At 43.0% G+C, this 19,283-nt stretch overlaps 1 long non-coding RNA gene across 1 annotated transcript; it reads left to right on the plus strand.

Moving 5' to 3' along the window:
- Positions 1-5,983: 5,983 nt before the first annotated feature.
- LOC144669481 (uncharacterized) lies at positions 5,984-12,775 on the plus strand. Its single transcript, XR_013573674.1, has 2 exons — positions 5,984-6,845; positions 10,465-12,775. It is a non-coding gene; the product is annotated as an uncharacterized LOC144669481 (long non-coding RNA).
- Positions 12,776-19,283: the final 6,508 nt, after the last annotated feature.

Genomic DNA, 19,283 nt, shown 5'->3' on the forward strand with positions numbered 1-19,283 from the left:
CCACTTCATACCTGCTCTAAAACACTCCCAAACTCTTTCCCATCCAATGCCCGAAAAATGGAATGGGCAATGAAAAATTGCAGGCAATTGGCTCTTTAACAAGCTCAATAGCTTGTTGATTGGTTATTCAAAAATAGTGGGCAGGCTGCAGTTTTCGGTGCCCGCTTGCCTTCAACAAGTTGCCAGGAGATTGGCGTGGTGATGTCAGACTGCCGACCTGATGTCAGCATGTCGTATTTTATGTACAAGTGGGTGTGTGGCCCGCCTGATTTGCAGCCATAAAATTCAGTCCAGAGTTAATGTTTCGGCCCTGAACTGATGAAAGGTCATCAATCTGAAACATTAACTCTGTTTCTGTTTCCACATGTGCTGCCTGAGTGAAAGAATAAGTCGTCTGCTTTGTTCGATAGATTACTGGTTAATAAATTAATTGGTTGGTCAGTCAGTTGACTGGTTTTTGGTTGATTAGTTAGTTGGTCATTGACCTGTTAGGTGATTGACAGGTCAATCTGTCAAAGCTAGATGGATATTTATATAAGGTGGTTAGTCATCTGCCTACTATTCTGGTTCCTTCCCTTTGCATACCAGCTCATTTGCATTGATGTGATTTTTGTAAGTTAGATCAGAGCAGCTCTGTAACTAATTTTGAAAGTTTGTTTTTTTCCTTTGCCCTTTATCAGCGTTTATGATCTTCACTGACAAACTCCCACAATTTGGTTTTCCTGCTGTGTTTGAAACTGATCAAACCTGCCCACAGGGTAATGTGTGCCAGGCAGCTATCAAATTGAAGGCCAGGCATGAGAGTCATTGAGGTCTATGGCACAGAAAAAGGCCCTTCAGCCCATCGAGTCTGCACCGGTCAAACAAGTACCTAACTAATCGAATCCCATTTTCTGGCACGAGACCCATAACCTTGTATGCTTTGAAGGAAATAGGGAGAGTACAGGGCCAACATATTCCAGTAAAGATAAAGGGTGGGACCAACAAATCCAGGGAACCCTGGATGCCGAGGGATATACAGAATTGGATAAAGAGAAAAAAGGAGGCTTATGGCAGATACCGAGGGCTCAAAACAGCGGAAGCCCTAGAGGAGTATAGAATGTGTAGGGGGGGAACTTAAAAAGAAGAGTTTTCAGATAATCAATGGCAGCTTATTGCTAACATGTCAGAAGTGGTGAGATTTCAGGTGAAGATGGCAGAATATCACCACCATTGTGCTTTAGTGGCACAAATATCTCCAGTTAACTACAGTCTCCACGTGATAACATTCATGAACAAAAGTGAAGAGCCCATGATAAATAAAGTGGATCAAAGATTCAGTTCTATGCCCTGGACTTCAAGCATCAGCTATAAGATGCTGCTTCCTTGGCTCTTGTGACCAAGTCCGTCACTCACTCCCAAGGAGATGCCTTGATGGTTCAGCACAGAAGGTCTCAAGGCCCCAGGTTCAATTCCTGGTTGGACCTGGATTAAGTGACTAGTGCGGCTGGGAGTGCAGGCCACAGAATCACAGAATTGTTACGGTGCAGGAGGCCATTTGGCCCATCGTATCTGCACCGGCTCTGAATGAGCAACTCACCTGGTGCCTTCCCCCCGCCTTCTCCCTGTAACCCTGCACATTCTTCCTTTTCAGATAACAGTCTAACTCCCTATTGAATACTTCAATTAAACCAGCCTCCACCACATTCTCAGGCAGTGCATTCCAAACCCAAACCAATCACTACGTAAAAAAGTTTCTCCTCATATCGATATTGTTTCTTTTACTAATTACTTTAAATCTGTGCCCTCTCATTCTCGATCCTTTCACAAGTGGGAACAGTTTCTCCCTATCTACCTGTCCAGACCCTTCATGATTTTGAATACCTCTATGAAATCTCCCCTCAATCTTTTTTTCTCTAAGGAAAATGGACCTAACTTCTCCAATCTATCTTCGCAACTGAAGTTCCTCATCCCTGGAACCATTCTTGTGAATTTTTTCCGCACTCACTCCAATGCCTTCACATCCTTCCTAAAGTGCGGTGCCCAGAACTGGATGGAGTATTCCATCTGAGGCAAAAATAGTGACTATAAAAAGTCAACATAATCTCCTTGCTCTTGTACTCTATACTCCTATTAATAAAGCCTAGGATACTGTATGCTTTAACAACTGAGCTTTCAATCTGCCCAACACCTTCAATGATTTATGCACATGTACACCCAGGTCCCTCTGCTCCTGCACCTCCTTTAGAGTAGTACCCTTTATTTTACATTATCTCTCCATGTTCTTCCTACCAAAATGAATCAGCTCCCACATCTCTGCATTCAACTTAATCTGCTAACTGTTCCTGCCACCATTCCACCATCTTGTCTATGTCTTTTGAAGTTCTATAATTGGCCTCAGCATCCTGCTAAAGAAAACCCATGAGAGCCTTTGCTGCTGATCATGGCCTCCAGCTGGATTTGCATGTGCCTGAGTGTTGCTTTAAGGAGAGAATTGGGTTGAACTATGATGGTCCTACTGTGGGATAAGCTGCTGACACGTGACGAAGGATTGTCCACTAATTTGCAAATATTCTACTCACAAAAATAAGTGTCCTATGTAGGAACATGGGAGCAGGAGTAGGCCATTCAGCCCATCGAGCCTACTCCACCATTCAATATGATAATGGATGATCATCCACTTCAATGCCTTTTTCCCACACTACCCCCATATCTCTTTATGACATTATATTTAGAAATCTGTCAATCTCTGCTTTAAACCTACTCACTGACTGAACTTCCACAGCCTCTGGGGTAGAGAATTCCAAACATTCGCAACCCTCTGAGTAAAAAACAATCTCCTCATCTCGGTCCTAAGTGGCTTCCCCCTTATTTTGAAATTGTGTCCCCTGGTTCTAGACTCCAACCAGGGGGAACATCTTACCTGCATCTCCCCTGTCTATTCCTTTAAGTATTTTGTAGGCTTCAATGAGATCTCCTCTCTTTCTTCAAAACTCTAGAGAATACAGGCCCAGCTTCCCCAATCTCTCTTCACAGGACAGTCCTGCCATACCGGGAACAAGTCTGGTGAACCTTTGTCGCACTCTCTCTATGCAATAATATCCTTCCAAAGGGAAGGGGACCAAAACTGCACACAGTACTCCAACAGCAGACTAACCAAGGTTCTACACAATTGAAGCAAAATTTCGCCACTCCTGTATTCAAATCATCTTGTGATAAAGGCTAACATACATTAGCCTTCCGAATTTCTCGCTGCACCTGCATGTTAGCTTTCAGTGACTTACTGACGAGGACACCCAGGTCCCTTTGTACATCTACACTCTCCAATCTCTTACCGTTTAAGAAATACTCTGAACACCTGTTCCTCCTACCAAAGTGATAACCTCACATTTTTCCACATTATATTCCATCTGCCAAGTTCTTGCCGACTCACTAGGTCTTTCCTTGAAGCTGCTTTGTATCTTCCTCAAACACACATTCCCATTGAGCTTTGTGTCATCCACAAACTTGGAAATATTACATTTGATCCCCACATCCAAATCATTGATATATACTGTGAACAGTGGTGACCAAGTACTGATCCTTCTTGTACCTCACTAGTCACAGCCAGGCAACACGAGAGTGACCCATTTATTCCTACTCTCTGTTTTCTGTCTGTTAACCAATCCTTTATCCTCACCAGTATATTATCTCCTATCCCAAGTGCTTTAATTTTATTTTTACAACCTCTTGTGGGGAACTTTATCAAAAGCCTTCTGAAAATCCAAGTATACTACATCCACCAACTCTACTTTATCAATTCTGTCCTCAAAATACTCCAAAAGATTTATCAAATATGATTTCCCATTCATAAATCCATGTTGACTATGCCCAATCAGAAATAAATGGGCCATTATTATCCAAATGTCCATTTATCACATCCTTTATAATAGGTTCTATCATTTTCCCTACTACTGATGTAAGGCTAACAGGTCTGTAGTTCCCTGTTTTCTCTCTCCCTCCCATCTTAAATAGTGGGGTGACATTTGCTTCCAATCTGCAGGAACCATTCCAGAATCTATAGAATTTTGGAGATGATCATCCACCATCCCCAAAGCTACCTTTTTCAACACTCTTGGATGTAGAATATCAGGCCCTGGGGACTTATCAATCTTAAGCCCCGTTAATTTCTCCAATACAACCTTCTTACTAATACTAATTTCCTTCAATTCCTCATTGTCCCTCGTTCCTTGGATCTCTAATTCTGGGAGATTTCTTGTATCTTCCTCAGTGAAGACAGACACAAAGTAATCATTTAGTTTCTCTGCCATTTCTCTATTCCCCATTATAAATTCTCCTGACTCTGTCTGTAATGGATCCATATTTGTCTTAGCCAAATGCTTCCTTTTTACATACCTATAGAAGCTTTTACAGTCCATTTTCACGTTATTTTGCTAATTTACTTTCTGTGGTAATCTGAGGTGCAATACACCTTTAAGAGAATGTAAGCAAATTGACTTAGTGATTGTATTACCCAATTGCTGTGTAGTGCGGGCTACATTGTTAATCAGTAGTTTTAGAATGGATTTTGGTTTGAGAAGCACACGGGTTAGTGCTCCATTACTTATGTGAATAAACAGCAAGTGCTTCATTTTACAATGGCCTCTTCATCCACATCACCTTGGGGATTGCCAACTCACTCATCAGTAGATAGGTGTGCAACTGTGTTTGCTGAATAATCGACCCGATAGAAGGAACATAGCAACTGGCAACGAGGCAAAACACGACCAATCGACAACACCAAGGAAAGTCGCAATACTTAAACAGAAGCAAATCAGCCATACCATGCAGGTAATTGTAAGTACAGCCTTCGTCATGGCCGTCGGAGTTATCTCCCTCCAGTATGCCACACTTTGGCCGTATCGAACCGTTTGATCAGACCACCGATGATGACTAGTCATGGTACATTGAACGCCTTGCGTTTTTCTTTTTGGCCAACGACGTATCAGGGGAGGAGAAGAGGTGAGCGACCCTCTTATCGATGTGTGGCAGTAAAACATCTGGCCTAATTCGTAGTCTAATGGCACCCAAAGCCCCAGATTCCAAGAGCTTTGATGAGTTGGTAAATCTTGTGAAAAACCACTTTCAGCCAAAACCCTCGGTAACAATGCAGTGTTTTAAATTTAATTCGAGGTGTGGCGCCCCTGGAGAGACAGTCGCTTGCTATGTAGCAGCCTTAAAACAACTGACAGAGCACTGTGAGTTCGGGGTGTTGATTAACAACATGTTAAGAGACCGATTAGTATGTGGGATTAATGAAGATGCCATTCAAAAAAGGGTGTTGTGGGAAATGAATTTAGGCTTCAGCAAAGTGCTGGAGTTGGCGCTCGCAATAAAGAGCACGGTCAGGGATTCGGAAGCAATCAAAGGAGCACAAAAAGGCTCCGTCCATCGCATCAGGAGGGAAGCACCAGTTAGAAATGGCGCGAAAGCGCAGGGCTGTGCAGAAAGGCAGGAAACAACCACCATTAACAGACCAGCAAAAAGCAATGGTTTAACAGAGAAAACTTACAATAATAATGGCAGAAATGGAACCAGACAGTCTGCAAACGAACAACAATTTAAAAGAATTGAATGTTTTTACTGCCATCACAATGGGCACATTGTGCAATATTGTAAAGACAGATTGAGACAAACCTTAAGTAAAAAGGTAGAAATTGTGAAATCAACATAATAGAGAAACCAGAAGAAACAGAGTCAGATATTTACTCACTATACAACTTAAAAATGGGTAAAACAGAGCCGCTCTACGTGACAGTGAAAGTCAACGAGAAACCCATCCGAATGGAGGCGGATACAGGGGCACCCAGTTATAGGGGAGTATACGTTCAAATATCTAAATGGAGGAGATCACCCATTATATCTGGAAAATTCAGATGCTAAATTAAAGACGGATACTGGTGAAGACATAAGAGTAAGAGGTATATGCAAGGTTCCAGTACAGTATGGAAATCAGTCTGTTTATCTACCCCTAATAGTGGTAGCAAGGGAGGGTCCAAGTCTACTTGGTCGGAACTGGCTTATGGAATTAAAGTTGGAGTGGACCAAGATTTTTCAACTTAGGATGAAAGATTTGCAATAATTATTACAGAAATATGTCTCCGTTTTCAGGGAGGAGCTCAGGGGCTGCAAGCTAAAATCCACATGGATCCTGAGGCAACCCCCAGATTCATGAAGTCCAGGCCAGCACCCCTTGCATTGTGAGAAAAAGTTAATGTTGAATTAGACAGGCTGGAAAGGCTGGGAGTCTCACAACCTGTTCAATTTTCCCAATGGGCAGCGCCCATAGTTCCAGTACTAAAGCCTGACCAGAGTGTGCGAATATGTGGGGACTACAAGTTGACCGTTAACAAAGTGGCCAGGCAGGCATCCTATACCGAAAACTGATGAGCCAAGCTTACCAGCTAGTCGAAGTAGCAAAGTCATCTCGGGACTTTGTGACTATCAACACACATAGGGGTTTATAATAATATACTAATTTACCCTTCGGGGTCCCATCAACATGTGCCATTTTCCAACGGACTATGGAAAATTTACTTCAAGGACTGCCCCATGTTGTGGTTTATCTCAATGATGTCCTAGTAACAGAGCTAACTGCTGAAGAACACCTGGCTAACCTGGAAGAGGTGTTGAAGCATTCTCACAAGGAGGAGTACATTTGAAGTTACAAAGGAAGTTAAGGATTATATAAGGTTAAAAGGAAAGGCCTGTAAAGTTTCCAGAAATAGTAGTAAACCTGAGACTTGGGAGCCTTCTAGAACACAGCAAAGGAGAACCTAGAAACTGATAAAGAAAGGGAGAATATTTCCAGAATTTTCTATATAAATGTAAGCCTTTTTTTATTTGTTGTATGTCTCTATATATCCCTTCTGTAGGAAAAATATGGCCATTTTCTGGGGCAAAGTGCTAAAGGCACTATTACCTATTTATATCTTCTTCAAGCAAACCTTGACAATGAATATCAACAAGTTATTCAATGTATGAGAGCCAAGCCTTCTTTTTTGTCCTTGGGATGTGAGCATCGCTGTCAAGGCAAACATTTATTGTCCATCCCTAATTGCCCTTGAGAGGGTCGTGGTCATGAGTTGCCTACAACTGAGTGGCTTTGCTCGGCCATTTCAGAGGGCAGTTAAGAGTCAGCCACATGGCTGTGGGTCTGGGGGTCACATGTAGGCCAGACCAGGTAAGGATGGCAGATTTCCCCCCCACCCCGCCCCTGAGGGACATTGGTGAACCAGATGGGTTTTATGAATGTGATTAGCATTTTATTCCAAATTTATTAATTGAATTTAAATTTCCCCAGCTGCCATGGTGGGATTTGAACTCATCTCTGCAGAGCATTAGTCTGGGCACCTGGATTACTAGTCCAATAACATAATCAGTATGCTTCCATTCCCCTCCAATTCCACCAGAAGCTGACATTCACACTACCTGCCCACTTTTAGACTGAATGTTCCAACTGTTTATCAACAGCTTGTTCATTGAAGGTGGGCCTCAGAGATGGCCCCTTGTTTCAACAACCTCTTATAGCATCTAGGCAGGTGAGGTTTGGGTTACTGAAGAGGAGTAATGGGCCTGGTTGCCATCTAGCTTGCCCATTATGACAGTAGCCAGAAGGTGCCAAAACAGATAGAAATTAGTGTTGACCTGGATGCAGTTCGGTAAAGAGTGAAGTGATCCAAAACTTGACAAGAAGTGTAATTCCTTTCCCACCAGGGAAGCGGAGGGTGAGAGGTCATTACCTGTGGAGAACACTGGGTCAGGGTTGAATAGTGGCGAGGGAAGATTGGATGGATACTCTGGAGTTTTTGCTTGATTGCACTTGAAGCTCAGTTAATGTTCATACAGAATTTTCCTTCAGTAGATTAAGTGAGGAGGTCTTGTCGTACAGTGGGGAGCATCATTCCTTCTGAGCCAGAAGCTCAGGGTTCAAGTCCCACTTCAGGACTTAATGGCCATGGAAGTGTATTCATAATGTGGCCAAACAGGTTGATTATCAGCCTGTAAATCCTTCCAATACGCCTGATGGCAGGCAGTAAGAGTGCGGGAGAGTTCCCTGGTCAGCCAGACTGCAGAAGGCAATGGCAAACCACTGCAGCACTTTGCCAAGCATAATCATGGACCAATCTAATGGAGGTCCATGGTTGCCAATGGTACTTGAAGGAGGAGATTAAGTGAATAAATTCGAGGCCATGATGGGGTCAATTGTACATGGCCTGTAGAGGGATTTGGCTGTTTGAATTGCCTCTGCTTTCTATTGTTCTAAAGGATTTGGTGAGCCAGTGACCAATTCTTGCAAGTTCAAAAGTTGTGCTCACTGAGGAAAGAATGTTTCAGTGAGGATTATTGGGTTCATGTTGCATAAATCATTTAAAATTGATTCTCTGTTTGAGTGGTGTTCTGGGGTAGTGCCAGTCAGTGGGCTGCTGCACGTGCCCTGCTTCTTTGTCGGGGGCAGTCTTACCCTTCCTTGAGGCCACTCCTCCACTCTTGCCTCCAGTTGTCAGTGGAATACCCTTATGTTCCTATCTGAGAACACCATACACCTGTTTGAGTTGCCACTTTGAGGCCACAGCTGGCTAGTTGTGTGCCAGGTGCAGGGAAATGCCTGAAACTGCCCAAATATTAATTTCACTTCTGGCCCCTGGCCAGTTCATCAACTGCTCTGTTTTACGTGAGCTCCCTTAGCGATGGGGAAAGGACAGAGTTGTCCCACAGTTTACCACAGTGTCCTCAACACACACTGCCAACAAGGAACCACATCGGATATTTTGCCCAAGTGTAATGCAGATGCCCTGTGGCAATGAAAGAATAAAATGCAAAAAAAGAGAGTTTCTCATTCATTTAACCTGTGGCCTAGTCTGGTGTATTCCCCACTGAATGCTAGAGGGGAAGTCCCATGTCACTGCTAAAGTGTCTACAGTACAACCACAAAGCGTACCAGAGGGATTGACTGGGATGTGTCACGGGCACAGATGAAGTGACAAGGAGAAAAGAAACAAGTCACGCCCTACTGAGCCTTTCCTTTTGGGGTTTATGGCAGAGTGAGTAAACTGCTGTGTGCAGCCAGACAAGTGCCAGCCCATGACAGAGGTTCACCTTGTACCTCCACTGCAAGTGTAAGCAAAATAAGGTGCTGATAAAATCAGGTGATTTGGCCAAAGGATGACTTCATTCCCATGGAGATGTACAGTCTAATGAACTCTACAATAGGTGGCCGCAAAGATAGTGGATGCATCAGTGTTGAAGTTCCAAAATGTCCCAGATTCTGGAATGGTCCCTGTGGAATTGGAAGGTGGCAAATGTAACACCACTGATTAGGAAAGGATAGAGAGAAGAAAGCAGGGAGCTACAGGCCAGTTAAGCCTGACATCAGCTATCAGCAACAGAATTGTATTCAACCACAATCTGTAACTTCATGACCCAGCATGTCCCTTACTCGATCATTACCATTAAGCCAGGCATTGATCCTTGTCAAAATGACTATTTATTTACTGGGCTGAAACCACTGTTTGAGTTTAAAAGATTGAACAGCAGTATTTCAGTATTTAGTTTAAAACTAAACTAAAAAAACCTAAGCTTCTAAGATGGTTGAACATTTGCATAACTGTACCCTACAACCTCTGAAGCTATTGAAACTGAGTCAGGCTGCCTAGAAGAAAGCATCAGAGGCAATCACCTTAGAGGAGTATGAATGGTCCATCTCATGACCATTCACAAAATATCTAGAATGCAGCTGTGTATTCTGTTGGGGGTGGACTAAGCCATTAGACCCAATCACATTGGACAATGGACCCTGGCTGAGAAAGGAACTCTTCCAGCCATAATCTAATCATATCTAAACCATGGACCTGGAATCAACTTGCTATGACCATGTTTGTGTAGCAGTTGGTGAGGGGGTCATATGATGAGCTAACTAACTCTCTTTGTGTTTAAGAAACTGTTTTTTTCTCCAGGATAGTCAGAACAGAAGAAGAATAGACGCAGAAGAAGATGATCCTTGAGTGAGCACTTTCTCTCTCTCTCTCTCTCTCTCTCTCCTCTCTCCATCCATCCTGCAAGCTTGAGCCCTGCCTGTTTGATCAGCAATACACCATAGGCAGCATCTAAAAAACCAACCCAGTAGCTGCTAACTCCAGGAAACCAAATAGAAATTGTCCGTCAACATGTCTAAATTGTTCTGTCACAGAATTTAGAAAGACTCTTGAGCCCAGTCTGAAACTACTCAAGGTATCAATGAATATTTAACTGGTATTTTTTGGATACTTAAATTAATCTGTTGTCCCACTTTGAAACTTACTCGTGTGTGAACTCTTGAATGTTTGTGCGTGAGAGAGTCGGAGCATTTTGATTATTTTTATTTAGATTGGGGATGAAGTACAATAAACATTATTCTCTTCTTTTAAAAAACTTACACAAAAACTTGCCTGTGTGAATCTTTTACAGTCACAGCACTTTAAACAGTTAAACACTTGCTGAATTGGCAAACGTATTTTAAAACAACTTTTGTGGACAATCGAAGAGTGGAAACAGATCGGAGCCATCCTACCACTTCCCACCTGACCGTAACACCCTGGTTCAATGAGGAGTGCAGGATGACATGCCAGGAGCAGCAACAGATGTGGTAGAAGGGCCTGGTGCATTAGGATTAATGTGGGACTGAGTACAGTGCCGCCCACACAGTGATGTAAGAGGGCACATGACCTAGACCCAGGGTCAGCGTGATGTTGGCCAGATGGAGATAGCTCTGTGTTTGTACCCTTTCCTGTATATTTGTATATAGTTACAAGCAGTTAACAAAGACTTGCTGTCAACAAAGAGAAGACTACAAAGACTTCTTTAACAGATATGTTCTGTAACCAAAACCATCCTATCATGGTGGTAGTGTTGAGATCAAAAGCCCTCATCCTCACAGAAATGCTGAAAGACTAAGAGAAATGACATCTTCAATGGATTCTGAACTGAAAGAAGCTCCCAACTAAAGCTACAGACACTGAGAAAATTCGCCAGAAAAAGCTCCAGAGAGAAGAGCCTGGAAGATTAAGGCAGAAGTTTTACTGCCGCAGAAAACTCCACAGAACCTCTTTTGGAAGTCCAGTGTCAGCATACAGAGTTCATAGCCTGCAAGGGTGAGCTAAACTTTTTTCACTTCCTGGCTTTAGCCAATCCTGAGAAGCCCCTTTTACTAATTCAGTCAGAAGCTCCATTTGAATGAAACCCGTCGCTAATCCCGATCCCCAACTCCGAGTCTCAACACGTGACCTCCATGTTGAACAGAAGAAAATCAAATTAATAATTAACTTACTCAACTTTTGGAAAACTCGCCACCACCTGAATCCTTGCACAGCATGCCTGTGGTTCATTCAAACATCTCGCTACTCACAATGCTACTTTGCTGATTAAATCAAGCTGCCAGAGCACCAATTCATGCAACCATTGTAAATAATTCTCCCCAAAGCGCACCACTGCCATTTTGCGAAGCCTGCCAAAACCAGCAAGTCCGGGAAATCCATTGTTCTGCAGTGAATGGTGACACTATCTTGGAAGCCTGTAAGCTCTTAAAACTGTACCCACACTTTTCAAATCTTCAGCATGGATCGCAATTCCACACTTACAACTCCACTGAGACTCACCCAAGGCTCAGACCCGTCACAAAATTGGAGCCTTTAGAGGAAAAGATTTCTAAGATATAGCATCACTTCAGGTTTAAATTTTTAAAAATCAGAAGCGGAATAAGTGGAACGAAGAAACACACTTCTTTACTCAACAGGGCCAGTTGAAGATGACATCATTGCACGATAGGATATTGATGAGTCATCCACCAAATTTGAAGAGGTTTTAAAATCCTTTGGCATTTATTTCAACTTGAGATCTAACAAAATATTGGAAAGAGCTAAATTCAATAAGAGAGTCCGACTGCCTGGGGAACCTGTCGATTCCTTCATAAACAATCTCTACTGGATGGCGGAGTGGTGTGAAATTCTGAACTCATCCGAGACAAAATCATGGTGGGTGTTGCAGACGATTCACTCTCTGACCTCCTACAAGCTACAGATGATCTTACCTTAGACAAGGCAATCCAGCGAGCTAGACTGTCTGAGCTACGTGCACAACACAGGAGAGAATACAACATGGGGCAGAAGCCAACCCTCAGCCCAGCTTATCAGGTCACAAAGACAAGGGACAGTCCAAGTCAGGGAAAGCAATTCCTGAGCCACCCAGCAGAGCAGGTTTGCCAGTGCTGCAGTGCAAAGTGCCATCACCGGAGAGATGAGTGTCCTGTGAGTACGACCCAATGCTTCCACTGCAACAGACAGGGACACTTTGGTAAACTGTGCAGGTTAAAACTCCAGCCCCACACCGAGAGCCCAAAGGTAATCCTCGAGATCCAGACCGAAAACCATGAAGACACACAGCCATGCTTCTTAGGTGAGATCAAAGATTGTGGTTCTTCATTTTGGTATGCTGGCATCCTGGTAAATGGTCATCCAACAAATCTTAAATTAGATTCAGATGCCAGCATGACAGTCTTGTCAGACAAGGAACCACGACTCAATGACCTCTGGCTTTGAGTAACGGACACTCCACTTTACAGCGCAGGAGGAATCCGATCATTGCCATAATCCTGGAGCCACTGAGGTCTGGCAGCAAACAGATCTTTGAGCTGATGGAGATAGCTCCATGCCTGTACCCTTCACTGTATATTTGTATGCAGTTACAAATAGCTAATAAAGGCTTGATGTTAACTTACAGAAAACTACGAAGACTTCTTTAACAGACACATTCTATAACAACACCATCCCAACACCAGACACGCCTAAAAATGAGGTGCTAACTTGGTGAAGCTACAACACAGGACTGCATGAATGCCAAACAGTGGAAGCAGCAAGTGATAGACAGGGCTAAGCGATCCCACAACCAATGGATCAGATCAAAGCTCTGCAGTCCTGCCACATCCGATCTCTGAAAATAAATCCAAAAGCCTTGTGAAAATCAAAATGACTCTTAGAAAAGCTTGCATAATATTACATAGATTTTACAGCAGAGAAACAGGCCATTCAGCCCATCTGAACTGTGCCAGTGTTTATGCTCCACGTGAGCTCCTTCCCACCTCTCTTCATCACACCTTGACCACACATCCTTCCACGAACCTGAGACTCTTCAGATCTGAAAGGAACAGCACGAGAGACGATCTTATAAAGGCTTATGAAGTGTTGAGTGGACTGGATAAGGTTAAACCTGATCACAATTTCAAGATAAAACTCATTGTCAGACAGGGGCATATATTTCCTCACAGTTGAAAAGGCTGGTGGAAGTGGATCCAATTGTAACCTACAAGGAATTGGATGAATACTTGAAATTTAAATCTTTTCAGTAGGACCGGGAAAATGAGATTGTCTTGTAGTGCAGTGAGTTGCGTCCCTGCCCCTGAGCCAGAAGCCCCAGGTTCAAGTCTCACCCCAGGACTGGATGTCCAAGGAAAAGTGGCCAAACAGGTTAAATATCAACCTGCAAATCCTTTCAACACACGCCGATGGCAGGTGGTAAGAGTGGGAGAGATCCCTGGTGAGCCATGCGATGGAAAGAAAGTTGGAGTCTCCACCATCACTATCCATAGCTCCAGACTACAACATGCATGGAAGAGTGTATGTTGCCACAGCAACTCAGACTACCTGAGTGAACTGCAACACATGGGAAAAGAACAAAGGGAGGGGGCCTAATTGGATAGCCTGTTCAAAGAGCTGGCACAGGCATGATGGGCTGAATGGTCTCCTTCTGTCATGCATTACTTTATGTTGTGTTGCATTCTATGATTCTGCAGTGGCCTTAATTGTCTTCTCGATAACAAAAGACAGGTTTTTCTGCTTTTACAACTCTTTATTTGTTGGCAATTAGTGTGCACCTGGACCTAGAATCGCACTTAGAAAAGTTTTAAAAGCTGATTCAAACTGTTATAATGATGCACCAAACTGGGTTTAGCAAGAGTTGCACTGAGAGTTGACACAGCTGGTGTATTAACTGCCATTTTAACTGGAACTATTCCAAAATGTGACCTCAATGCAAGATCAGAGTTCCAGACAAAGGTAAAAAGGGAAAGGCTACAGGACACAAGTGTCGATAGTAGGGTAGATATTTCAGTGCAGCCATGGCGGAATCCACCTCTGCTGGGGGTTGGCCCCATCGCATCCCCATTGGGGTTGGAGTGGACATTTGAGAGAAAGTTGCTGGTGTTTCCAGCTACCTCCCAAGTGCCTGGGCAGCAGTTTGGGGACGAGTCTCGGGGCATTCTCAGGCTGCGCTCTGAATTCTGACCAGGTTGGCTCCCTGTTAGGCTAACAGTTTTGTTTGTGTGACGGGGTAGGGGGTCACTATGTCTACACAGGCTCTACCGATGTAGATGGCAGGTGTTCTTTCATATACGTCTGCTGCTAAGGAACAGAAGCAGTGGGAGTCTGACTGAGTCCTTGTACAGTAAACTGCTGCCTACACAGAATGTACAGTAATGTGTGAGTAAACGTGTGATTGTAACTGTAATTACTTGTCAACATGAATAAAGTTCAATGCATTTCTAGGTATATTAGTCAAATTCTCTTAAACAGCTATTCTTATCTAGTTAGAATCACTGAAAAATGGAAGTGAAGCAATTCTATAGTTTTGCTCAGTACTTAAAGGGCAAGTCCTACGTGAAGATCAGAGTTCAAGATAAAGATCAAAGCTTAAAGGGCACAAATGTAGACACAGGGTTGAAATTCCATTATTGATGAGGCTGCAGGGTCACGATTCAGGGTGGAACCCTACTCCACCAGGTTCCTGCCCACTAGATTGGGTAGAGTCGTAGAGGGGATTTACCAGAATGGCATCAAGGATGAAGGACTTCATGGAGAGACCAGAGAAGCTGCAATTGTTCTCCTAACATCAGAGAAGAGATTTAATAGAAATGTTCAAAATCATGAAGAATTTTTATCAAGTAAATAATGAGAAGTTATTTCCCCTGGTGGGTGGGTTGCTCACACAGATTTAAGAGCCAGTGGGGAGATGGGGAGATATGTTTTTAAAGTAAAGAGTTATGAATTAATTGGAATGTGGTGCCTGAAGAGGAGGTTGAAGCAGATTCAATAGTAACTTTCAAAAGGGAATTGAAGAAATACTCAAAAAGGAAGAAAAATTGCAACCTATTGATGAAGAGCAAGGAAGTGGAATTAATCGGATAGTTCTCTCAGAGTTGGCACAGGCTTGATGGGCTGAATGGCCTACCTTTGCAACACCTTGAGAATTCCTAACATGTGCTGCCAGAATTAAACAATAACTCCAACTGAGGGCTGCAGTGTTTTTTAAAAGTTTAGCATAGCTTCATTGTTTATGTACTCTGTTCCTCTTTAAAAGCCAAGGATCCCATCCGTTTCTTTTAACAGATTTTTCAACTAAGCGGGAATTATTCCTAAAACCCTGAACAGGTTTGAGACATCCGAAGCATTGGATGGTCCGAATGGTGTGTTTGCACTCATTCGACAGACTCAAAGACAGCACCTTCGGCAGTGCAGCATTCCCTCAGTTACTGCACTGGAGTGTTAGCCAAGATTTTATGCTGAAGTTATGGAGTGGGCCTTTAATCCCTGACCTGCTGACTCCAAAGCAAGAGCGCTACCAACTGAGGTTTTAAACTCTTGCAGATAGTAAAAGATATTTGATCCATCAGCCTGGACCAATTTTTGAGCCTCTGTCTCAAAGGTGAAAGGACAATGTATGTGGTATGACTTTCTGCTGCTTTATAACTTTACCCAGTAAAAAGGCCTTGGCAAACAGCTTGGAGGACATGACAATAAAGCTATAACGGCACAAAGACAAGAATGCAATAACTAATTAGCTCTGATGATGATAATCAGCGATTAGGACCAAAACTGTGTGCTAAATCCAGACTTTCAAACAGCCATGTCTTACTAGTACATTACCCATGTAGCACCTGTTTTGATCCTTTGGCCAGTAAAGATTAAAATGAAACAGAGAAAAGGAGGCTAATGATGAATGTTGGCATCGTGTTTTATTATGGAGCTGAACATAAAATATTCGGGGGAGAACTGAAAAAGGAAATGAAAGAGGAAAAGAGATTGTAAGAGAATAGACTGGCAGGTAACACAAATGGGAGCCCAAAAGCGTTAAATAAAGTATAAATAGTAACAGGGTAGTTAAAGCAAGGGCTGGGCTGAGTAGGGACCAACACGAAGATCTTCTTGTGGAGGCACAAGAGAAAAGTCCGGATGGGATGCATGTTAGCTAGCTAAGGGAAGTAAGAGTGGAATTGTGGATGTACTGGCCACAGTTTTCCTATCAGTTTTCCTATCCTGCTTGGATGTGGGACTTGTGCCAGAAGAATGGAGGATTGCAACTGTTACACCTCTGTTCAAAAGAGGGGTGAGGGATAAACCCAACAACTACAGAGCAATCGTCCTAATATTGATGGTGGGGAAACATCTAGAGATATAAATTTGGGGCAAAATTAATTGACATCTTGAAAAGTATGGGCTACTAAATGGATTTGTTAAAGGCAAATCATTTTGCCAATTTGACTGAGTTCTTTGATGAAGTAACTAAGAGAGCTGATGAGGGTGATACAGTTGATGTTAAGTATATGGACTTTCAAAAGGTGTTTGATATAATACATGTAAAAGACTTGCTCATACAATTGAAGCCCATGGGGTTAAAGGGAAGTAGCTGTATTGATCAAAAACTGGCCAAGAGACAGAAAGCAGAGGGGAGTGGGCAGTGGTGTTCCCCAGGGGTTGGGAGATTTATTCAATTGGTAGTAATGATGAAAGGCTGTAGTTACTTGGAAAGATGAGAGAATGTTCACCTTAGAGAAAAGATGATTAAAGGGAGATTTGACAGAGGTTTTCAAAATCATGAAGGACTTAGATACAGTAAATAAGGAGAAACTGTGTCTGGTGGCAGAAGGGTCAGAGGACAGAGGTTTAAGGCGATTGGCTAAAGAACCAGAGGTGAGGTGAGGAAATGTTGTTTTTACACAGCAAGGTGTTGTGATCTGGAGCGTGCTGTCTGAAAGGGCAGTAAAAGCAGATTCAGTAGTAACTTTCAAAATAGAATTGAATGAATACTTGAGAAGGAAAGATTTGCAGCGCTATGGAGAAAGAGCAGAAAGTGGGATCATAATTGGATAGCTCTTTCAAAGAACTAACACAGGCACAATCGAAAGTGAAGGACTTGCATTTCTGTGGCACCTTTCACAGCCTAAGGACGTCCCAAAGTGTTTAACAGCCAATGAATTATTTTTAAAGTGTTGTCCCTGTCATGATGCTGGAAATATGGGAGCCAATTTGCACACAGCAAGCTCCCACAAACAGCAATGTGTTAATGACCAGATCATCTGTTTTCTCAGAGCTGTTGATTGAGGGATAAATATTGACCCAGGACCTGGGGAAGAACTACCCAACCATACCCTCAGAGGCAAGAGGGTTAGCATTCAGCTTCAGCTGATACCTGATTGTAGTTTTTCAAATTACCAATTGATAACTTGTGGCTTTCCCACTATCATCTGGTGCGTGTGGCACGGTTCTAATGTTTAAGTGTTAAGGTTAAGAGTGCAGACGGCTATGTCCCCTGCCCAGTGCCAGGGTTCGAGACCTCTGCTCAGGGCTGGGGAGGAAATTACAGTGGGAGGGGGAGGATCCAGTTGTCGTGGCCCATGTAGGTACCAATGACATAGGTAGAACTAGGAAAGAGGTTCGGCAAAGTCAGTATGAGAAGCAGAACCTCAAAGGTAATAATCTTTGGATTATTATCTGAGACACGTGCAAATTGGCATAAGGTAAATAATATTAGAGAGATGAATGTGTGGCTTAAAGACTGGTGTAGGAGAAGTGGGTTCCAGTTTGTGGGGCACTGGCATCAGTACTGGGGAAAGTGGAGGCTGTACCATTGGGACGGTTTACATCTGAATAATGCTGGGGTGAGTGTCCTCACAAATCGCATAACTAGGGAAGTAGAGTGGGCTTTAAACTAAACAAGACGGGTGAGGAATCAAGCTTGGGTAGAGGTAGTAGGTGTAGACTCCAGTCAGGAGTGCAAAATAGTAATATGAGAAATGAAGATCAGAGAATGGCAGGAAGAGACGGAGAGAATAAGCCTAACAATACATCAACAGTCAAAACTAAATGTTACACAGGTAACAAAAAGACAAAACTGAAGGCTCTCTATCTGAATGCAAGTAACACAACAAAGTAAATGAATTGATGGCCCACACTGAAGTAAATAAATATAATCTGATAACAATTACGGAGACGTGGCTGCAGGATGACAAAGATTGGGTCCTTAATATTGAGGGCTACATGACATTCAAGAAGAATGAAAGCGAGGTAAAGGTGGAGGGGTAGCACTGTTAATCAAAGAGGGAATTGGTGTAATGGTTAGAGATGACCTTGCTTCAGGAGATCAGGATGTAGAATCGGTTTGGGTAGAGATGAGGAATAGTAGGGGGGGAACAGTCATTAGTGGGAGTGTCGACAGGCTCCCTAACAGTAGTCACAGTGTAGGACAATGTATTCAAGAGAAAATATTGGGTCCTTGTGATAAAGGGACGGCAATAATCATGGGTGATTTTAATCTACAGATAAACTGGAAAAATCAGATTGGCAGCAGTAGCCTGGATGAGTTCTTAGAATGCTTTTGAGATAGTTTCTTAGAGAGGCAAGGTTTGATCAGGGATAGTCAGCATGGCTTTGTCAGAGGGAGGTCATGCCTAACAAATTTGATTGAATTTTTTGAGGAGGTGACCAGGTGTGTAGATGAGGGTAGTGCAATTGATGTAGTTTATATGGATTTCAGCAAAGCCTTTGACAAGGTCCCACATGGGAGACTTATAAAGAAGGCAAATGCACATGGGTTACAGGGTAATTTGAAAAGGTGGATTCAAAATTGGTTTAGTTGTAGGAGACAGAGGGTGGTGACAGAAGGCTGCTTAAGTGACTAGAAGCCCGTGTCCAGTGGCGTACCACAGGGATCTGTGCTCGGTCCCCTATTATTCGTCATTTATATAAATGACATAGATGACTATGTGGGGGGTAGGATTAGTAAGTTTGCGGATGACACAAAGATTGGCTGGGTGGTTAACAGTGAGGTTCAGTGTTTTGGGCTACAGGAAGATATAGACGGGATGGTCAAATGGGCAGATAAGTGGCAGATGGAATTTAACCCTGAAAAGTGTGAGGTAATACACTTTGGAAGGAGTAATTTGACAAGGAAGTATTCAATGA

Source organism: Cetorhinus maximus, chromosome 29 (assembly GCF_964194155.1).
Source record: "Cetorhinus maximus chromosome 29, sCetMax3.hap1.1, whole genome shotgun sequence".
NCBI lineage: Eukaryota > Metazoa > Chordata > Chondrichthyes > Lamniformes > Cetorhinidae > Cetorhinus > Cetorhinus maximus.